Genomic DNA, 25,816 nt, shown 5'->3' with positions numbered 1-25,816 from the left:
TGCGCATTACAGCTCTATGGAGTTGGACTCTTTTGAGAGAGTGTATAGATATTGTAAATCCATACAATATTTAAAAAGTTGATCGCATACATAGGATAAGGAACATCACATAACATAATGTTTTTCTTACTACCCATAAAGTCTGTGAGATTGTAGATATGATAGGGGATAGATATGATGAAATCCATTTGAATCTTCAGCATGCAAGATCTGATTCAATGTTTATGTTTAATACTGAGAAATATGTTTGTGCATGCAGAGGATATAAAATCAACTATACAACTGAAGCAGTTGGGATTAAAATCTTCAACACTCTTCCTTAATCACAACTACGGATTCTAATTGCATTCTTAGTCTCTTTCACTCATGCTTCAACATCTAAAGTCTTTAGATTCTAGAGATTGAACCTAGAAAACCGCATGATTATGTTGGGATACTCTAACAATGAGCTCTAGACCATTTGATTAGCAATCCATTGTTGGTTTAGGTGTGATCCACTTGCTTTTTCTCAACATTTCCTATTGAGTTACAATGTTGATACTCACAGATCCGATTTTTGGTTCTATCTATTGACCTTTATACATAATGCAGCAACATTCAACCATATGACTTCCTTATCCATTGACATCTTCACTCATATTTTCATAACCTTTGACAACTGGTATAGTCCCCCTTTGATTTTTCATATAATTATTAAAATTTTAAACACTCAAAATAAAAAACAAACAACAAACCTTTCCTCCAACAGTTGTTGCTGCACTTTTGTGATTTCTTCTTTAATTACTATTATAGTTTTGACTCTCTTTAAGCAGCCAATTTTTGTACTCAATCTCTTTCTCTATGCTTTTCCATCATTTCTTTTTCTTTCTGTTTTACTTTTTCTATTAGTTAGACTTATAATCTATTACTTGATTGCTGCAAATTCCACCAACTTTGATAACTTTGACATATAACATATAATATATAGTGACTTCCAAAAGAAAATGACTTATCTAGATACCCGATTTAGCAATATATCTTCAAAAATTGTTAACTTCTATCTGTTCCTTCGAGCACAATAGCTACAACTTACCAAGCGCAAATTGAATGCAATATGGGCGAATTCATTTCACTGCTTCAACTATGATCCTCAAGAAACTACTAAAAACTACTCATCTGTATTCATCCTTGCATGACAACCATGATCTTTTAAGTCTCAATGATCTTCTTTAACCACGACCCTCAATAATTTTCAGAATGGGATGACCTTGTTTTTATTAGAGACCCTTGATCAGTCAACCACTACATAAGCCATGTCAAGTGGATAACACCAACAAATGCGAAAGAAGTAAGATATTTAAATATGGATTAGCAAGTTTTTATTGAAAACTCTTTAAAAAAATAGCAACATTTAAGCACCATTAATGTAGACCATGAGAGAGGATAAGAAGGAATTCAGGTGGACTTTGGGGTAGATAAGAGTTTTGGATTGCTGAAGAAGAAAGTTATAGTGTTGGCCCTACCAAATTTTATAGCAAGATATTTCAAGTGGATTATGACACAAGTGGGAATGAAATTGGAGCAAGATTAAGCCAAGAAGGAAAAGTGATGGCTTATATTAGTGATTTAAAATGAGTTTTTTCACTTTTCAGGAAGTGATATTCAATCTATGACCAAGAATTTTATGTCATAATATAATATCTCAAATAAGTGGATGCATCACTTGTTACATTGATGAAATTATTTTATATATTCATCATCAAGAACTATAGCATCTAATTAATCAAACTAAACTAAATTAATTATTTTGTGGGTGGGGACGCAGATTGCACCCCCACTCACAAATCTCATCTTAACATATGAGAAAGACAACCACTAGACACAAACATGAAGAGGAAAAAAAAGCAATAAGAATAGAGAAAAAAGAACCCGTATATAACCCAACCTAGCTGAGAAAGAACATCATAACAATAACACCTTGAAGTGAAGCACGACATCACATAGAAGCTGCAATAACCAACTCACCCAAACATAATAACCAAGCCCACTATCCAAAGGAGTGATCAAGCAACAAAGATAAAGAGCACATCCAAACATAATTACCAAATCAATCATCCAAGCAACGTACCATGATAAAGATTAATGCCATAGAACAATAATGATCGACTGAAAAAGATCACTTAAAATATATTATGTAATGTATATTTCTATAATAGTGTGTATGTTTATTGTAATATATATTAATATAACAAGTATCAAAGAAGTACATTAACAATAGGGTTAGTGCAGGATCAACGGGGGCCAAAAAGTGGCGAGGTGAAAAAAATAGCCTTTCTCACTCGCCTAAAAACGCGAAAATCCATGTTGACTTTTTGCTTGGCCTGGGTGTCAGTACACCTTGGCTTGGTAATTACCTATGCAAATCGGATATCCGATTTTTATTTGTAATTTTAGTTTAAAAAATATATTATATGTTACATATTATATAATATATAATCTATTATTATATTATATAATACGTATTATAAAATATATTATTATATTATATTATATTATAATATAATAATATATTATATAATACAATATTATATAATATAATATATTATATTATATTATATTATATTATATATAATATTATATTATATTATATATAATATTATATTATATTATATATAATATAATATTATATTATATTATATAATATAATACAATACCTATTATATAATATAATAATATATTATATAATATGTATTATATAAAATATTATTATATTATATTATATTATAATATAATATAATAATATATTATATTATAATATAATATAATAATATATTATATAATACGTATTATATAATACAATATTATATTATATTATATTATATTATATTATATATAATATTATATAATATAATGTAATATTATATTATATATAATATAATGTAATATTATATTATATATAATATAATATAATATTATATTATATATAATATAATATAATATTATATATAATATAATATAATATAATATTATATTATATAATACGTATTATAATATAATATAATATTATATTATATTATATTATATTATATTATTATAATATAATAATATATTATATAATACTTATTATATAATACAATATAATATAATATAATATAATATAATATAATATAATATTATATTATATTATATTATATATTATAATATATATAATATAATACAATATTATATTATATATAATATAATACAATATTATATTATATATTATAATATATATAATATAATACAATATTATATTATATATTATAATATATATAATATAATACAATACGTATTATATAATATAATAATATATTATATAATATATTATTATATTATATATGTTATTTAAAAATAATTTAAGTATACAAATTAGATATCCGATCAAATTGGATATATCGGATATCCGATTTTCTGAGACTTTTATATTTCGACAGTGACAGCCCTTGAGTCATTTTTAACTCACAGGTCGCGCGATTTCATCAAAATCTGATATCCGCTCCATCCGACAAAAAATTACTAAAAATAGATTCAGAGGTAAGAATTTTATCGTTTTGAATCATTTTCATTCATTTTTTGTATTTTTTGTTAATGTTTATTTGATTTTTCATTGAAAATATGGTTTTTAAAAATGAAAACTAGGTTTTTTAAAATCAAATACCTAATTGTTTAAATTTGTTAACTAAATTTAATTGTTTACATTCAATTAAGTTAAAAATGGGGGATAACAATGAAAACACTGACCAACCACAACTACAACAACCAAATCCTCATTTGCCAAACCCCCCCTCAATTTAGGATTTGATTGCACAAAATTTGAATGAATTGAGGGGGATTGCAGAAGTATATCGTAGGATCCCTCGTCTAAACCCAATGTTTGATCCTCTCACGTCGATCATAAAAAGTATGGAAACCATGATTGAGGAGCACGATGCCGCCCTTTTGTGGCGAGATTCTATGAGGGAAAAATATGCAGATGGCTTGTCGTATAAGGATATCAAGGATATTGAGATATCTAAAGCCGAAATCGCCTCATTGTTTGTCAATCCCCGTACTGGTCAGCCCGTAGATCCCAAAAAAACAAAACTTTCTATTAAATGGTGCACAAATGATGGGATTGTGGAAATTTTTTAGGATTGTTGGTGGATGGTTTTCGACAAGCCACCCAACAACAATCTTGATATCCCCTTCTATTTCATAAAAAAATTGTATGCTGAGTTTGTTTTACACAAACATGTGAACTACTTTGACATCCAACCTTTCCAGGGTGTAGGTTTAGGTATGCCCCAAAATAGACCTGGGGCAATCAGAGTAGTCCAGGGCCCGTATGTCCCCTCTCCTCTTATTGATCCCCCACCTGCAGTGCAGCATCCTGATATCATTTGTGAGGCGGCTTCACAGACCATATCGGCTATTCACTCTTTGAGTAGCCTTTTGGTTTCTCAGGCTGCATCAGTAGCTCAGCCTACTCTTGATGGTAGCGGTGCATATGGTGGCGTTGACACGTCATCCTCGGTTCCACACATATGCATGCCCCATAGTTGTGTCATGTGTGGGCACGTATGCTTGGGTCCAGTTGGACAGCCCGTCGATCCTCCTATGGACAGTGCAGATTATGAGGTGCATGAGATGCATGATGCACCAGATGTTATTACACATATTGGAGGATACCCTGGGGAGTCCTCACATGCTAGAGGAGAGGAGGCACCGTCATCATACATTGATGATGTAGTGGTAAGATTTGTATTTTCACAGTTCATGTTATATTTTAATTAAATATTTATAAATTAGATAATATTAAGTACTAATTTTTATTTACATGGTCTATTTAACAGTTGATGACCGAGGATGAGTTGAGACAGATTCAGGAGGGCACCTTGTCGGCCATTTCATTTGGCCTTGATAGCTTGACGGTACATATATTATTGCACCTAGTCGTTTGTATTTTATTGTACATACATGCTCATCATTTATATTGGTATTAATTAGATTATGTAGTAACTTGCATGTATATCTTATTTTACTCTTGTAGGGCACAAGCAACACGAGTGCGGGGGCAGTGTGATTTAGGATCTGGTAGTGCAGTTGGAGACAAGGGAAAGGTAATTGAATGCAAATATGATTGAATGAATAGTTTAAATAACTTATAGTGATTATACATGTTTAGACATAGATTGATAGTTTCATATACTTGTTGTGTATATATATAGAGAGAATTCTTGGCTTCACATCCTTGATGACTACACCCAGTATACCTGAAGAAGAAGAAGAGATGCCTCGAGTAGATGTGTGTTTATTTTATTTTTTGATTAGTAGATATAATTTGTTATTATCAGTGACAATTATATGCTAACTTGTATCAATGTCATGTTTTTGAACATATGTAGGTTGTGTATGAAAATATTCAAAACATACCTCCTCTACCAAAGACATACATCAAGAGTCCTGCAAAGCTGAAGAGAAAACGTGGAGATGAGGTAAACATGAGTAGTTCAATTATAGTTCATTTTTATGTTAAATTTTTGAATGTGAATTATATAATATAACTAATATTAATCATGGTTTGTTTTTCTTGTGCAGCATCCTTCAGAGCCGAGCAATGCGGCAAAGAGGATCAATTTTGATGATCCATCAGCAACTTAGGATGTTATAGATAGTTTTGGGATGCTTACATGTCTAGTTGGCATGTATATTTTGTATATGGACATACATTCACGTATTTAGACATACATTTTGTTTCAGTTGGCGTTTATGCCATATTTGTGTATGGACATACATTTGTAATCATGTGACATTTTTATATATATAGAAGTTGATATTCGATCATATAAATTGTTGCTTATCTGTGCGTGGTGTTATCATGGAAATCTTTAATCTTCATTCCAATAATTAACAATGGTTAATAATGGCTATTTAATGAACAATACAATTCATTTCATTTCATCGTAAGTGTTGTTTTTATAATGAACAATATAATTCATTTAATGAACAATACAATTTATGAACAATACAATTCATTTAATCAACAATACAATACAATTCATTCAATGAACAATACAATTCATGAACAATACAATACAATTCATTTAATGAACAATACTTGATACAATTCATTATTACCCTATGCATGCTCCTATTTTTCCCCCCCACTCGATCAAACGCTCGGGGTCATACCCTACCGACGTCGTCCCTTGAGTGCCCTAAGTGCTCAAAATTGTCAAACTTTGACGAGCCCTAAGTCAGAATCCGTGGCACCTGCGAATGGTCCGTCTGAACCTACGGGGCCACGAGAGGGGTCCCTACAAAAGCCTATCTCGGTTTTTCAAGTTGCCTTGCGGTTTTATTAGGGCAGCAATTTTTCGGTTGGCAAAAAAATCGTCAGTGTCACTCAATGGAATGTTGTCGCGTGACCGATTTCTCGTTCTGCTTGTCGTGATGACGAACCATTGGCTCCGACATGTCCAGTTAGGCATTATTACCCTACACATGCTCCTATTTCCCCCCCCCCACTTGATCCAACGCTCGGGGTCATACCCTACCGACATCGTCCCTTGAGCGCCCTAAGTGCTCAAAATTGTCAAACTTTGACGGGCCCTGAGTCGGAATCCGTGGCACCTGCGAATGATCCGTCTTAACCTATAGGGCCACGAGAGGGGTCCCTACAAAATCCTATCTCAGTTTTTCAAGTTTCCCTATGGTTTTATTAGGGCAGCAATTTTTTCGGTTGGCGAAAAAATCGTTAGTCTCACTCAATGGAATGTTGTCGCATGGCTGATTTCTCGTTCTACTCATCGTGATGACGAATCGTCGGCTTTGACATGTCTAGTTAGGCATTATTACCCTACGAATGCTCCTATTTTCCCCTCCCACTCGATTGAATGCTCGAGGTCATACCCTACCGACGTCGTCCCTTGAGCGCCCTAAGTGCTCAAAATTGTCAAACTTTGACAGGCCCTAACTCGGAATCTGTGGCATCTGCAAATGATTCGTCTGAACCTATGAGGCCATGAGAGGGGTCCTTACAAAATCCTATCTCATTTTTTCAATTTTCCCTACGGTTTATTAGGGCAGCAATTTTTCGGTTGGTGAAAAAATCGTCAGTCTCACTCAATGGAATGTTGTCGCTTTGGCCGATTTCTTGTTCTGCTTGTCACGATGATGAACCATCGGCTCTGACATGTCTAGTTAGGCATTATTACCCTACGCATGCTCCTATTTTTCCCCCCCACTTGATCCAACGCTCGGGGTCATACCCTACCGGTGTCGTCCCTTGAGCACCCTAAGTGCTCAAAATTGTCAAACTTTGACGGGCCCTCAGTTTGAATCCATGGCACCTGCAAATGATCTGTCTGAACCTACAGGGCCACGAGAGGGGTCCCTACAAAATCCTATCTTGGTTTTTCAAGTTGCCCTACGGTTTTATTAGGGTAGCAATTTTTTGGTTGGCAAAAAAATCGTCAGTCTCACTCAATGGAATGTTGTCACGTGGCCGATTTCTCATTCTGCTCATCGTGATGACGAACCATCGGCTCCAACATGTCTAGTTAGGCATTATTACCCTACACATGCTCCTATTTTTCTCCCCCACTCGATCAAACGCTCGGGGTCATACCCTACCGACGTCGTTCCTTGAGCACCCTAAGTGCTCAAAATTGTCAAACTTTGACGGTCCCTAAGTCGGAATCCATGGCACCTATGAATGATCCGTCTGAACCTAGGGGGCCACAAGAGGGGTCCCTACAAAAGCCTATCTCAGTTTTTCAAGTTGCCCTACGGTTTTATTAGGGCAGCAATTTTTTGGTTGGCAAAAAAATCGTCAGTCTCACTCAATGGAATGTTGTCACGTGGCCGATTTCTCGTTCTGCTCGTCACGATGACGAACCGTCGGCTCTGACATGTCCAGTTAGGCATTATTACCCTACACATGCTCCTATTTTGCCCCCCCACTCGATCCAACGCTCGGGGTCATACCCTATGCATGTGACATCCATGAAGGGATATGAAGGGATATTTTGTAAACAATCAGGAACCTTTAATGATGATCAAGTTGAAGCTTTGAGATTTATGCAATATGGTTCAAGTCCAAAACTGCACCCTGAAGCCACACACTCTTCCCTCTCCCAGCATACACTAATGAGTCACAAGTTAACGTAGAATTTGGTAGGATTTGATGAGAGCGTTTTGATTTTATTTATGTCTTGTGTATTATAATAAAGACCAATTTGCCAATGTGACATCTTCATATGAGAGAAAAGCTTCATTTTATCTCAATACAGTTGTACCTATTTCATTATTAGAAAAAATAAATATACAAAGATCTGTTATTAGTATCCTCTATATTATGGATTTGAATTGATGTTCTCAATTAGTTATTATCTGTTCAACTTTTCTTCATAAGGCACAACCATCTGGTGGTTATCATATCAAGACAACCATCCATGACTTTCAAAGTAATTGATATTTATTCCTACACCTCACACTCACAAGATTAATAATGAAATGACATTTATGATTCATCAAATGCTGACAAAGTCTAATCAAAGTTCAACTTCAAGATGTATACAACATATCATATTCAACTTCAAGATGCATACAACTTACCATATTCAAGCTCATGCCAACCACCACTTGGATATTGTTATATGTCGATTAAAGTACAATATATGTAATAAAACCATATAGTCTTACAAAAAAGCCATCATAGACCATCTATGTCGATTAAAGTACAATTCATTTGTAACAGGGGCACACTCACAATCTGAAGTTGCAAAGCCCTGTGGGAAGCATCAAATTAGAAATTTACTAGTCTGACTCATACTACTATCAAAAGCATCAAAGATGCTACTGCTAGAGAACACCATGCTCCATTGTGGAGAGAATATTAGGTGCATCTGATGTTAGCGTCTGAAAATGAAACAATGTTATTCAGTTGCCAAAATCTAACTGACTTTATTTTATAAACCATTAATGAATAAAAATGGACAAGGTTACCTAAGTGAAAGTTCGATGACCACTTTGACTAGTAGGTGTTGATATTGAAGGCCCAACATTAACCTATTTACCTGACTATCAATGTCAAATGTTTGATTCAATAGATCATCTGTCATGACAATTTGATCCATTGCAGATGTGTCCTGGCCACATGCATTTGAATCATCTTCATGATAATAAACACAACAAGACCCACAATTTAATCTCATTAATGCACAAAGGAATATGTATCATCACCAAGAGAGGGTCTCGTCAACGACGAATGATCTAGCATGAACCTATATTTTTAAGAATTGTTAGTCTACACATAAAATGCATGGATGAACATAAAGGATTTATGATAACCACTTCAACTAAAATGCATGATAATAAATGGAAAGGTGGGATTATATACCATAAAAATGCGTCCCTTTGAATTATATCAACAGAACCCACTATGTTGACGCAAAAATCGTAATGTGATACTATTTTATATCATCAAAAAAGACCTTCATGAGCATAAAGATTATGCGATAATTATATCATAAAAAATTGTCAAATAGTGTTGTCTAATAACAAAAATTGTAAAGCTCATCAAATGCATGATAATAAGTCGTGTTGCAAAAATATGTCACTTCCAATTATATCGAGTGTACTCGCTATGTGCATGCAAAAACCGTGTTGCCAAAAAAAAATGTTCATCAATAGACCTGCATTTTGAACACATCCTTAATATACACGTAACAAACTTGAACATTAAGGTTTAATGATCATTGTTTGAAATGAAATGCATGATAAAAAAATAAGGCACCATTAAAGACCTACTACTCAAGTGTTCCTGAAGGGTCATCTCTTTGTTTAAGAGTATCTAGTGTTGCTTCATGATCAACAATAGTCACTGTCCATAGCTCTTTGGTCTTCAATTTTGCTTGATGCTTCAACAACTTGACATTTGCAGCTATAATAAGGTGTGAATACATTATAATGGTTTTGTGTCTCTCATAGTCTTCAAATGCAGGTATGCCATTCTTTCTAATCATGTATGTTCACAACCAAGTTCCCACAACAACTGAACCTGTAGGATATGTGAACCCATCATCATCTGTCACTAGTTGTGTTAGCTTTTGTTTTCCTCTTCTGTACTATCAGGAGCATGTCTATATGTAATGTGAACAAAAATAGCAATCTGGACTGAATTGTAGTACTGAGACTGTACCTCATTCTGTGGTTGCAATGTATAGTTCTCTGCAAAATCAACCATCGATACAATAGTGCCAATCGGGAAAGAGTTCTTACACATCCTGAACTGTTGATCCAACCACTGAGACCTATGGGTGTGCCTTGCATACTTGTAGAAAAGATTTTCCTTAAAATCCAAAATAAAATCAGCAATACTCACTTCTCTTGAGACTAATTCGCGTCTAGAACCTTCACCTCAACTCTTCAAAGTATATTTCACTGTCTCGTATCTTTTTTTCTCAACATAATTATTTCCATACTCATGTTCGCTGCCCTCATGAAAACATGAAACAAACTTTGACAACCCACCGCATTCTGAGCACTTCTCATTCAAACAATCATTTCTATAGAAATATCAACCATCATCTCTAGGGCATAAAAATAGATCTTGCAAGTCTCTTGATGATCTCAGAAATAGCATTGCACCACACTCCTACAACATCTCATTAGTATGCATCGTAGAATGAATATGACATAAAAGTTCATGGTACATTGAAAACTCCACATGGTACTTGCAACAACAGGTGTTGTGAATCTTAAGAGGAACACAATAAAATGGTTTCAAAGATTCAAAGGCCCTTTGTGATATTTGCAAAGTTGGATGTAATTTTGACCCCCTATGTCAAAATTTTCCACATGTTGAGAATTTTCATTATCACTTTCAACATTTTTTAAATTTTCAAAATTTTCACTTTCAAAATCTACATTTTCATTTTCAATAACTTGTGGCACATTTTCAAATTCAATTTCCTCTTCAGTTGAAGTAACATTAGCAATATTTAACATACCTTGTCTTCTCCTCCTATGACATTCTGTATCTCTTTCTCTATACACTTCAATTTGGTCATTTGAAAGTTTTCTTTTGCGTTTAGACTTCCGACGACTACTACTCCCCATTTCCCTCCACGCATATGCTCTTTTGTGATTGACAATGTAAGTTTTCACTTTAAGAATCTCCCAAAAGCACAAATTTGTCTCTAGCTGTCTGAAAACTTGTGATCCTCGACATAAAACAGAATATGCAGATTGTGGGCCATTGGAATCTACAGAATGGCCCACAAACCCTTTTTTTCTTGGTTTTTGGTACTGAAATCGGATATCCGATTTTATTACAAAATTTTTTTGGTCCCAAAAAAATTCCCATTGTCGCCATTTATTAAGTAAACTGCCACATGGCAGAAATCCGATATCCGATTAAATCGGATATCGGATTTTATTAGTCATATTTTATAGAGAGAGAGAGAGAGAGAGAGAGAGAGAGAGAGAGAGAGAGAGAGAGAGAGAGAGAGAGAGAGAGAGAGAGAGAGAGAGAGAGAGAGAGAGAGAGAGAGGGTCATATGGTGTCCATAGGGGTTATATGGTGTCCCATGAACCCTTATGACCTCTTAGGACACCATATGACCCCTAATGACACCATATTGGGTCGCTTTGGGTCATATTGTGTCCTAAGGGGTCCTATGGTGTCCCAAGACACCATATGACCCCTACGGACACCATATGACCCCTAACAACACCATAGGACCCCTTAAGACACCAAATCATGTTGTTAGGGGTCATATGGTGTCCTAAGGGGTCAGAGGCCATAATATGACCCCTAACAACATGATTTGGTGTCTCAAGGGGTCCTATAGTGTCCCAAGACACCATATGACCCCTACGGACACCATATGACCCCTAACAACATGATTTGGTGTCTCAAGGGGTCTTATAGTGTCCCAGGACACCATATGACCCCTACGGACACCATATGACCCCTAACAACACCATAGGACCCCTTAAGACATCAAATCATGTCGTTAGGGGTCATATTATGTCTTACAGGGTTGTAGGACACAATATGACCCCTAACAACATGATTTGGTGTCTTAAGGGGTCCTATGGTGTCGTTAGGGGTCATATGGTGTCCATAGGGGTCATATGGTGTCTTGGGACACCATAGGACCCCTTGAGACACCAAATCATGTCATTAGGGGTCATATTGTGTCCTACGACCCTGTAAGACACAATATAACCCCTAACGACATGATTTGGTGTCTTAAGGGGTCCTATGGTATCGTTAGGGGTCATGTGGTGTCCATAGGGGTCATGTGGTGTCCATAGGGGTCATATGGTGTCCCATGAACCCTTATGACCTCTTAGGACACCATATGACCCCTAATGACACCATATTGGGTCGCTTTGGGTGATATTGTGTCCTAAGGGGTCATATTGTGTCCTAAGGGGTCTTATGGTGTCTCAAGACACCATATGACCCCTACAGACACCATAGGACCCCTTAAGACACCAAATCATGTCGTTAGGGGTCATATTGTGTCTTACGGGGTCATAGGACACAATATGACCCCTAATGACATGATTTGGTGTCTCAAGGGGTCCTATGGTGTCCCAAGACACCATATGACCCCTACAGACACCATATGACCCCTAACGACACCATAGGACTCCTTAAGACACCAAATCATGTCGTTAGGGGTCATATTATGTCTTACAGGGTTGTAGGACACAATATGACCCCTAATGACATGATTTGGTGTCTTAAGGGGTCCTATGGTGTCGTTAGGGGTCATATGGTGTCAGTAGGGGTCATATGGTGTCAGTAGGGGTCATATGGTGTCTTGGGACACCATAGGACCCCTTAGACACCAAATCATGTCGTTAGGGGCCATATTGTGTCCTACGACCCCATAAGACACAATATGACCCCTAACGACATGATTTGGTGTCTTAAGGGGTCCTATGGTGTCGTTAGGGGTCATATGGTGTCCATAAGGGTGATATGGTGTCCCATGAACCCTTATGACCTCTTAGGACACCATATGACCCCTAATGACACCATATTGGGTTGCTTTGGGTCATATTGTATCCTAAGGGGTCATATTGTGTTCTAAGGGATCCTATGGTGTCCCAAGACACCATATGACTCCTACAGACACCATATGACCTCTAGAGACACCATATGATCCCTAACGACACCATAGGACCCCTTAAGACACCAAATCATGTCGTTAAGGGTCATATTGTGTCTTATGGGGTCATAGGACACAATATGACCCCTAACAACATGATTTGGTGTCTCAAGGGGTCCTATGGTGTCCTAAGACACCATATGACCCCTACGGACACCATATGACCCCTAACGACACCATAGGACCCCTTATGAAACCAAATCATGAAGTTAGGGGTCATATTGTGTCTTACGGGGTCATAGTACACAATATGACCCCTAACGACATGATTTGGTGTCCCCGTAAGACACAATATGACCCCTAACGACATGATTTGGTGTGTTAAGGGGTCCTATGGCGTCGTTAGGGGTCATATGGTGTCCGTAGGGGTCATATGGTGTCTTGGGACACCATCGGACCCCTTAAGACACCAAATGATGTCGTTAGGGGTCATATTATGTCTTACGGGGTCGTAGGACACAATATGACCCCTAACGACATGATTTGGTGTCTTAAGGGGTCCTATGGTGTCGGTAGGGGTCATATGGTGTCCGTATGGGTCATATGGTGTCTTGGGACACCATACGACCACTTAAGACACCAAATCATGTCGTTAGGGGTCATATTGTGTCCTACGACCCCGTAAGACACAATATGACCCCTAACGACATGATTTGGTGTCTTCAGGGGTCCTATGGTGTCGTTAGGGGTCATATGGTGTCCATAGGGGTCATATGGTGTCCCATGAACCCTTATGACCTCTTAGGAAACCATATGACCCCTAATGACACCATATTGGGTCACTTTGGGTCATATTTTGTCCTAAGGGGTCCTATGGTGTCCCAAGACACCATATGACCCCTACGGACACCATATGTCCCCTAACGACACCATAGGACCCCTTAAGACACCAAATCATGTCATTAGGGGTCATATGGTGTCCTAAGAGGTCATAACGGTTCATGGGACACCATATGACCCCTTACGACACCATATGATCCCTAACGACATGATTTGGTGTCTTAAGGGGTCCTATGGTGTCCCAAGACATCATATGACCCCTAACGACACCATAGGACCCGTTAAGACACCAAATTGTGTCGTTAGGGGTCATATGGTCTCTCTCTCTCTCTCTCTCTCTCTCTCTCTCTCTCTCTCTCTCTCTCTCTCTCTCTCTCCCCTTCTCTCTCTCTCTCCCTCCGTCCCTCTCTCTCCCTCTGTCTGTCTGTCTGTCTGTCTGTCTGTCTGTCTGTCTCCCTCTGTCTGTCTGTCTGTCTGTCTGTCTGTCTGTCTGTCTGTCTGTCTGTCTGTCTGTCTGTCTGTCTGTCTGTCTCTCTCTCTCTCTCTCTCTCTCTCTCGGATATCCGATTTTTGCAGTCAAATTTTCAAATTTCAAATTTCGGCTTGGGAATGCTTTGGTATTTGGCTTGGAAGTGACAAGCCTGGAAAGTCAACTTAAAAAACGTGTTTTTTAGTATTCCTTGATTTTCCAGACTTTACACTGGTGGCTGATGACTTTTTTTGTAGCCAAAATTGATAAAACGAAAAGGGTTTTTTAAGGACATTCCCATCTTTCCAACAATATAAGGCTTGTCTTATTTTGACTTTAATAAATACTTATTATTTATTTTTGAATTGAATTCTGACAATAGTCCTGATTGATATAGTGATTGAAAAACACTCATAAATTTCAAACAGTATAACATTTTTTGAAACCGAAACATGCATCACATCCTATGCTTCGTCTACTATAGGGAAAAATTAAAAAAAATTAAATTTCATAAGGTTTTGACCAAGTTAAGGTGGTCAGACATAGGAGTTTCTGAATTTCTGAAAAGCTGTAGTAAAAAATTCATAAATAATTATTTAATTTATAAAAAATTAAAAAAAAATATGTGTCACATCCGGACATGAGTCTAATACTTATATTATAAATATTATAAAAAAATATTAAGATTTGATTGTGATTAGGGTGGTCAGACATACGTCTACTTCTTATTTTTTTCCTGAAATTTTAGTACCACTGCATTGAAATTTAAAATTTTCATCAAATACGATTTTTTTTTTCCAAAAAACAACTAGTAGCTTAGAAACTACATTCAATTTTCTATATTTCTCTTCTTACATATTTTAAAAATAATTTTCACAACTTATTCAAATTTTCATGTCAAGTTGCATAACTCTGATTTTCTGAAATTTCATTGCCACTTAAGGGCCTATTTTGGCACACCATGATCCTGCACATACCCAATATCTACTATTATGCTTGGACTCTTTAAGCACTTCTAAAGTAATTTAATTGAGCTCTGTCTTACATGTATTTTTATTTTGAAAGTCTTGATTTTGATGTTTATGCTTGAATTGTATACAGTGGTCCAATAAACTACACTCTTCTGACTACCATACAAAAGCAATAGCTCTTAAAGTCTAGGGACCTTAGTGTGGAAGAAGGGAAAACCATGGTGGAAACTAGAAGAGACAACTCAAAAAACATCATAGATCTAAATGCATTAATGTCTTTGGATTTGATTTCCTTCTTCACAAGTTTTTTTAATTAATGCATGCATTCTTTTCCGCAACCATGATTTTTCTATCATTTTTGTTAATCACCACATAAATTGTAGATAAGTACACTAGGTTTCTAATGTGTATAGATCAATCCATCAATGAGATTTAGAGTAGAATACCTATGGAATTAGCACATTTGAATCACAATCAGATTCCATAACTACTTTTCTTTTAATATGTAACAAAAAATGTATTTTTTAAAATTCATTTTCATAATAGATCTTTAATTAAACTTTATCTTTAATTTCCTATCGCCATTTCTCTTGAGCCTCCTAGAGGGGAAAGTACCAATTATATTTATCAACAAAAACATTACATATGACTGAGCTTCAACTCATTCACAATAACAACCTTCTTTAGACAGAAATTAACAACTTCATACATAATTGCATTTAAAGACGTACATAACTAACAACTTACATCATTACAAATTGCTCGTTACAACTCCATGGAGCTGGACTCATTTGAGAGAGTGTATAGATATTGTAAATCTATACAATATTTAAAAAGTTGATCGCATACATAGGATAAGGAACATCACATAAAATAATATTTTTCTTACGACCCATAAAGTTTGTGAGATTGTATATATGATAGGGGATATATATGATGAAATCCATTTGAATCTTCAGCATGCAAGATCTAATTCAATGTTTGTCTTTAATGCTGAGAAATATGTTTGTGCATACAGAGGATATAAAATCAACTATACAACTGAAGTAGATGGGATTTCAATCTTCAACACTTCTCTTTAATCACAACTATGAATTCTAATTGCATTCTTAGTCTCTTTCACTCATGCTTCAACATCTAAAGTCTTTAAATTCTGGGGATTGAACCTAAAAAAACACATGATTATGTTAGGATACTCTAACAATGAGCTCTGGACCATTTGGTTAGCAATCCATTGTTGTATTAGGTGTGATCCACTTGCTTTTTCTCAACATTTCCTATTGAGTTACAATGTTGATACTCACGGATCCAATTTTTGGTTGGATCTATTGACCTTTATACAGAATGCTGCAACATTCAACCATATGACTTCCTTATCCATTGACATCTTCACTCATATTTTCATAACCTCTGACAACTGGTATATTCCTCCTTTGATTTTTCATATAGTTATTCAAATTTTGAACACTCAAAATAAAAAACAAACAACAAACCTTTCCTCCAATAGTTGCTGCTGCACTTTTGTGATTTCTTCTTTAATTACTGTTATAGTTTTGACTCTCTTTAAGCAGTCAATTTTTGTACTCAATCTCTTTCTATCTGCTTTTCCATCATTTCTCTTTCTTTCTATTTTACTTTTTCTATTCTTAAGACTTATGATCTATTGCTTGATTGCTTCAAATTCCACCAACTTTGATAACTTTGACAAATAACATATAATATAGTGACTTCCAAAAAAAAAATGACTTATCTAGATACCTGATTTAGCAATATATCTTCAAAAATTGTTAACTCCTATCTGTGTCTTCGAGCACAATAGCTTCAACTTACCAAATGCAAATTGAATGCAATATGGGCAAATTCATTTCACAGCTTCAACTATGATCCTCAAGAAACTACTAAAAACTACTCATTTGAATTCATCCTTGCATGGCAACCATGATCTTTAAATAATTTTTTTAAGTCCCATTGATCTTCTTTAACCACAACCCTCAATAATTTCCAGAATGGGATGACCTTGTTTTTATTAGAGACCCTTTGCCAGTCAACCACTACACAAACCATGTCAAGTGGATAACACCAACAAATGCGAAAGAAGTAAGATATTTAAATATGGATTAGCAAGTTTTTATTGAAAATTATTTGAAAAAATAGCAACATTTAGGCACCATTAATGTAGACCATGAGAGAGGATATGAAGGAATTCAGGTGGACTTTGGGGGTAGATAAGAGTTTTGGATTGCTAAAGAAGAAAGTCATAGTGTTGCCCCTACCAAATTTTAGCAAGATATTTCAAGTGGATTATGACACAAGTGGGAATGAAATTGGAGCAATATTAAGCCAAGAAGGAAGAGTGATGAATTACATTAGTGATTTAAAATGAATGTTTTCACTTTTTAGGAAGTGATATTCAATCCGTGACCAAGAATTTTATGTCATAATATAATATCTCAATAAGTGGATGCATCATTTGTTACATAGAGGAAAATTTTATACATTGATCATCAAGAACTATAACATCTAAGTAATCAAACTAAATTAAATCGTAGACATATATGGTGGGTATATTTCATGAAGAGTTACACTTTTATTCTAAAACTATGAAGTGGTAAGTTTAATAAGGTTGTTGATGCATTAAGTAGAAGCTAGATTCTGGACCAATAAAATGATGATCAAAGTACTGGGTTTTGAGGAGCTAAAACATTTATATGAGACCAATCTCAACTTTGTGAGAACATGAAAGACATGTAAGGAGCGAATAAACATGGACAAAATTAAGTGGCTAGATTCATTACTAAGGCCTCATTGGATATTTTGGGATAGGCAAGACAATTGCCTCAATCAATGAAAACTAGTTTTTGCCACAAATACATAAGGATGTGAAGAAATTTGTTCAAGGTTACAAAACTTACCAACTCACCAAAGGACATAGTTAGAATGTTCGATACCATGTGAAACACTTTTTACCTGGAGCTATGAACCAGTGAGGTAACAAATGAGGGATCTCATCCCTATGCTCAAACCCATGAGAACATTGGATCAACAAAGGTACAATCTTGCAATCACAATGGCCACTGGGGGTTTGAACCTTGGTGGCAACAACAACAACAACTACACCACTTAACCAACACACTATAAGATGAACCATAAAATAAATAATTAAATCATGATGGTCATAGACGCATTTTCTAAGATGGTGTACTTGATTTCATGTAAGAAAATTAATGATGTGGCACACATAGCAAACTTAAATTTTTGGGAAGTGGTAAGATTATATGATTTACCAAAAAAATAGTTTCATACAGAGATATTAAGTATATGGGACAAATTCAGAGAACCTTGTGGAACCAAATGAAAACATAATTAAATCTTAGCACAATATACCATCTACACACTAATGGGAAAATAGAAGTACTATAGCAAGAGCTTGGGAAACTTGTTGAGCTTCTTGGTTGGAGAGAAAGCAATAAATTGAAACATTTTTTTAACATTGGTATATTTTGCATATAATAAGTCAATGAATATGACCATCAAAAGAACACCATTTTAGATTATAAACAAAACCAACTCAAGAATGCATTAAAGCTAATTATGCCAAGAAAATCTACATCGTCCATTCTTACATATGTGAGATATTCCAATTTTCATTGTCACACAAATCTCCACACTCCCATACATGTAGAAGATCTTCTACTTTTTATTGTCACATAAATCAACACATTCTCTCATAAGTGTGAGATCTTTCACATAAATTCTCATATTCTCTCACATGTGTTATTCTTCCATTTTTCACCCTCACCCTATTATCTTCTTTCAAATGTGTGAAATCCTCACCATCCATCCTAGATCTTAAATGAATCTCCACCCTCTATTTTCACACATGGGTAAGATGTTCCATTTGTCATCCTCAACTACCATCTCCCTCCACTTTTCATATTAATAGATTGCACAACCAATAAGCCATTCTCTACCATTGATACCCTAGATAAATCCTCATCATCCATCCTCATGGTTGGAGGTCTACTTCAAAAGCCTCCACCAAAGGAGGATGAGGAGAAAATCATTCATCCTAAGTACATTTTATCCATTTGAGAAACTTCCAAGAAAAAATTTAATCTACATACAATAATTGCAACCATCCACATATCTTGGATAAATATCACACAATATGGAAGGTATAACCATTGTTTCAGTTTAATTTTTTATTGTTTTACTTTTCAATATGCTCTAATTGAAGTTGTATGTTTTCGTTTGGATTGAGTGATTATTTTGTACATTTTTACACCCAAGAAGGATGATGTGTGGATAATGCATACTAATTCTAGAATGATCAATAAATAATTTCAAGCTATAGGATCATATCAACAAGGATAAATGATATAATGGACTACTTAAGTGGAGAAAAGTACTCTATAAAAATTAATTTGAAAAGAACTGCTATCACCAAATTAGGATAAGAGGAGGGTATGAATACAAAAAACTTTCAAGACCAACAAAGGGTTAGTTATTCACTTTGGATTTACAAATACACCAAGCACTTTTTTATTTATAAATGAGGTATCAAATAAATTCTTGGGTAATTCCTCAATAGTCTAGTCAGGTGATTTTATAATTTTAGAAATGCCAGTAAAGAACATTTGGAGCACATCATATTAGTATCAGAGAGGCTAAGAAAATAAAATCCATTGATCAATTTGAAAAAGTATCATTTCTTGAAGGCAATCCCAATCTACTTGGAATTTCTTATCTTAGCAAAAGGCTTAAAAATGGATCTAGAGAAATTCAAAGCCATTATTAAGTGATTGAAACCAACAAATGATAGGGAAATAATTGAAATTAGGCACATGCCCTTAGTAGATTGATCTCATCCTATCAGGGTTTGTCCTTATGGAAAGGAATTCAAATCCCTCAAACTCAAATTATCCTCACACATCAATTATTTGCTGATGATACTATCTTGTTTGGGGAAGCCTCGGTGAGGGAAGCTAAGGTAATTAAAAGAGCCTTTAAATTATACAGTGAGGTTTTTGGGCAAAAAGTGAGTGAGACTAAATCAAAAACATTTCTATTTTATTGCTCACTGATTCTGTCAAAAATCTTGATAAATATCTTGGGTTTCAAGCAAGCGAATTTACCATGCAAGTATCTAGGAGTTCCTCTCTTCTCAAGAGCAATACAATGATGCCATTGGGATTCCATAGTTTTGTCGATCAAGAATAAGGTAACCTCTTGAAGAATAATTGGTTATCACTAGCTGGGAGAATTTTGCTGATCAAATATGCCTTGGCAACAATTCCAAACTACATTATGTCAGTTCTCCCCATGCCATTCAAGATCCAAGAGAAACTGAAATCTTCCCTCAAGAAGTTTCTATGGAAGGGCAACAAAGATCCCAAAGATAAAATACACTTGCTGGATTGGGAAAAAGTTTTTTTCCCCAAAGTGTTTTTTGGGGGGGGGGGGGGGGGGGGGGGGCAAGAATACCTAATTTCAAAGATAGGAACATTTCTCTAGGGGCTGAACTTGTGTGGAAATTGTATTTGGACTCTACGTCTGTCTGGGATGCTATTATTAGAGGCAAGTACCCCGATTCAGAAGATCCAGAAAGAATTTTCACAATCCTAGATCCTCCAAAAGGGTCAAAGATGTGGAATTTCCTAATTAAATGCAGAGAGAGCCTGCTGCATAATCTAACTTGGATTGTGCATGATGGGAGGTCAATTAGATTTTGGGAGGTCTCATGGAACAACTATTCGCCCTTAGTTAGTATTCCAAATTTGGATGTCATCAAGGAAGTTTTACAAGCCTCATGGGGACACTTTGTAAGCAATTACTTTCACTCGGTTCTAGTTAATGGATTTTGGGAAGCGAAATGGAAAGACTTGGATAATATACCTGCCCCTCCTCAACAAAAATAGGTGCTTATGATGGAATTAAGAAACATATTAATTTTTTACAAAGGAGAGACAAACTGATTTGGCTTCCTTCTAAATTAGGGATTTATTCAATAAAGGAGGGCTTTAAACAATTGACATCTCAGGGGAAAGATAATCCACCCAGAAAGTTCTTATTTTGCTGGAAGGGATGCAGATTACAAAGGGCAGGATCCTTTGCTTAGCTAGCCCTAAAGGGTAGAATCCTAACTAGTGATAGGTTAGCTCTACTTAAGATTGTGCAACCCTTTGATTGTGTGTTGTGTAATAAGTCCATTGAAAAAACAAATCACCTTCTTTTAGAATGCACAGTGGCACAAGATTGTTGGAAGTGGCTACTAAACAAACTTCAATGGAATTCCCCATTACAAGCTACTTTATCAGAAGTATTGGAATCATGACCAAAGCTCTTTGCGGATTCTTTTTTTGCAGTTATCTAGGATATGGCTCCTACCATTCTCACATGGAACATTTGGTGGGAAAGGAATAGGCGCATATTTAGGAAGGAATTTCATAGTGTGCAAGATATGCTTACCAAATTAGAATTATCAATTTCAGAATCTATTAATGCTCACACAACTAAATTTAAGAAGCTGGACTCCCCTTTCACCTTGTGGGATAACGAACTACTAATAGGTTGGAAACTCCTGCAAATCCCATTTAAAGGAAGTTTGATGGTAAATGCCCATAAGAAAATCAATAGAAAAGGAATTAGATGGAGATCTCCTTCGAAACATTTTGTGAAACTAAATTTTGATGGAGCTGCGAGGGGTAATCCTAGAGTGTCCAGAATTGGAAGTGTTCTGAGGGATCATTCAGGCCAAGTTTTGAGAGAAGGTTTTGCAAAAATTCTAGATGGCACAAATAACATAGCAGAGGCTAGAGCCTTACTATTTGGGATTAACTTAGCCATTAATGAGCAGGTTTATTAGAAATTGAAGGGGATTCCTTGAACATCATATCAGCTTAAAAAAATTTCCAATCTCCCAATAGGAAAATAGATTACATTATTCAAGAAGCTAGAGAGAAGATTTCAAGTTTTTAAGGATATATCTTTTTCCATTGTTATAGGGAAGCAAATAAGTTAGCAGACCTATTAGATAATAAGGGATGTGATTCAAATGAGGAAGGTTTTTTCCTTTCTCCTAGGCAGGTTCATGAAGACGAATGCCTTAGTGCACAATTGTCTTTGGATGCGACGCTTGGTCCCACTTAGATTGTTTAATCTAATGTTGTTTGTTGTGGGTGCATGGCTCCTCATTATTCATAGCTTCAAAGTGTTTTGAATCTCTCCCATTGCCCCACTATGTATCCGTTTGATGTTTAATTTTAGCTGGTCTCTCTTCAAGATTCATCTTGTGGCTTGTGCAGTGGAAAGATCCTCGGTCCATGGTTAGCCATGTCACTGTTGACTATCTTGCGAGGACGCTTCCATCATGGCAAGGCTTTTATGCGGAGTAGATGGGGATTGTCATCTTTGCATTCTTTCAGGTGGCATGTAGTACGGGATGAGATCAGCCTGGCGGCATTGGATTTTCTCACGCTTTGGGTACCTTTACAATATCTTCACACATGGGACGAGTATCCTTTGGCTTGGGATAGTTGGAGGTACTTCAAGCATGTTGATCTGTAAGGCAGGCCACATGTTCTCTCTCTATTGCATCCTCAATCCTTTCATTCTCGCAGAGGATCCCAATTTGAGGAAATATCAGGGCTCCCACATATCTGCAAGCTAGCATATCATCTCTTACAATAAATGCAATTATTTAAGGTCATTGAGGAGGTCTTGCATGGAAGCTCAAGGACATGGAATGAATGCAAATGTGATGGTTTACACAAGCTACATTGAATCCTTCGCATCATTTCCCCATAGGTTTCTCTATTTATTGGCCAGTGGAAGCATGCTTCTTCAGAATTGCAGGTTTGTTTTTAGCTTGATCAAATTCTTGCTTTCCTTGCTGATTGAGCTCACGCGATAGTTATGGCCCTTCAAATTTATTTGGAGGGAGGTCATCTTGGCCAGAGACAGAACGCTCTAGCTCATCCTTTGAGACTAGCGGACTCCTTCGCAAACTCGTGTGAAGTTTGTGAGTGGGCGGTGAGGACTATTCTTTGGGAGGAATGGATTGCAGCCAACCCGATGACCTCTCCAAACCTGGTGGATTCCAAATTGGTGTCTATGGTGATGGACCTCACACAGTCTCAGGACTATACAAAGATGGTGGTGGAGGCTTTTGTTCATCCTGCACTATTTTCTTGGGAGGATTTGAACTTGCAGTTGGAGAAGTATGATTTGTTTACTGGAGAGGTGTGGTGGTGAGGTTTTTTAAATAGAGATCTCTTTGTTTTTGACTCCGTGCCAAGATCTATTTTCCTCTCCTTCATCCATGGCTTGGGATACACATCTTCTCACACTTTTCTACACTAGGTTCAACAATTTGTAGTTCAAATCGGGGAGCCATTGGATTCAATTGTAATGGCTAAATTCAGGGCTATGTGGCAAATCTGTGATCATGCTCTGGTTGACCCTCATGGGTATCCCTCATCTTTACCAACTATAATGGAGGCCGCTTCATCTCAAGAATCAAGAATTGGAATATGATATTTCTCTAGCTGGGGTGGCAGGTTAAAGGTGGTAGAATTTGGGTTGATCCGAGCATGGCATTTTCAAACATGTAGTCTCTTTGTCCTTTTTTGATAATCTCACTTCATCGATTGTACGGATTTAGTTTTGCTACTGTCCATATCGGGAAAGGGTTTGTCTCTCTCAGTCTCTGTCCAGGGCTTTTTTCAAATGACCCCATGTCTACTTTTGGGGGGCCTCTCCTTCAAAATTGTATCTATTAGGGGGATGGAGATAGTGTCATTTTCTTTTATCTAAGTATTTGTAAATCTTCAATTATTATTAATATATTATAGGCCATTGCCTTTTGCTAAAAAAAATAAAAATATTCTTATGACTTATTAAGTTTTTTTATTGCAAATCTATTAATAAAATAGCAACATTTAAACATCATTAATGGAGATCATAAGAGAGGACAAGAAGGAATTCAAGTGGACTTCAGGGTACATAAGAGTTTTGGATTGTTGAAGAAGAAAGTCAAAGTGTTGGCACTACCAAATTTTGGCAAGATAAATCATGGACTATGCCACAAGAAGGAATGCAATTGGAGCAATAGCAATCCAAGAAGGAAGACCAATGTCTTAATTTAGTGAGAAAATGAATGATGCAAAGTAGATATATTTAATCTATGACCAAGACATTTATGGAATAATATACCATCTCAAGAAGTGGAGGCATTTTAGATATCACCTAGAGGCAATTATCTTGTACACACATCACTAATAACTATAGTATCCGAGTAATCAAACTATACTAGATCAAAGACATAAATGATTGATATATTTAATGAAGATTTACACTTTTATGCTAAAACTATGAAGTGACAAGTTCAACAAGGTTGTTGATGCATTAAGCGGGAGATATAATCTACTAATAGAAATCGGGATTGAAGTACTTGGTTTTGAGGAGCTAAAACATTTATATGAGACCAATCTCATCTTTTTAAAAGCATGAAGGGCATGTAAGGAAACAATAAGAATGGAAAAAACTAAGTGGTTATATTACATGATACAAGATGACATGCCATTTAAAGGGAATTGATTATGTATACTAAGAAGCTCCATGAGAGAGAAAATGATTAAAGACAAACATTACAAAGGCCTCACTAGATATTTTGGATAGTAAGAAATTGCCTTCATGAATAAATTTTTTTTTTTTCATTGTAAATACATAAGGATGCAAAGAAATTCATTGAAGGTTATGAGACTTATCAAGTCACTAAAGGACATAGTTAGAATGTTATATTAAAATAGCCCTTATTAGTGCCACAAAAATAATGAGAGTACATAAGCATGTAATCTATATTGGGATTTTTGAGGACACATAAAATTAATAATTTAGTCATGATATCCGTAGACAAGTTTTCTAAGATGGTGTGCTTAATTCCATTTAAGAAAATTAATAATGTGGCACAAATAGAAACTTAAAATTCATAGTGATGTGGTAAGATTATATGATTTGCCAAAAAAAAAAATAGTTTCATATAGAGATATCAAATTTGTGGGGTAGATTTAGAGAGCCTTGTGGAAAAAAATGGAAGTCATAATCAAAACTTAGCTCGATATACCATATAGAGACTAACGGGAAAACAAAATTAATAAACAAGAGCTTGGAAAACTTGTTGAGATTCTTGGTTGGAGAGAAAGCGAGTGGGACATGATTTCACCATGGGCGGATTTTAAATATAATAACTCAATGGATATGAGAATCAACAGAATACCATTTTGGATTATAAACGACACCAATCCAAAGAATGTATTAGAGAAAATTATTTCAAGAACATATACATCCTCCATTTTGACATATGCAATATATTCCAATTTTCATTATCATAGAAATATCCGAACTCC

Source organism: Cryptomeria japonica, chromosome 1 (genome assembly GCF_030272615.1).
Source record: "Cryptomeria japonica chromosome 1, Sugi_1.0, whole genome shotgun sequence".
NCBI lineage: Eukaryota > Viridiplantae > Streptophyta > Pinopsida > Cupressales > Cupressaceae > Cryptomeria > Cryptomeria japonica.
This window is presented reverse-complemented; position numbering follows the sequence as displayed.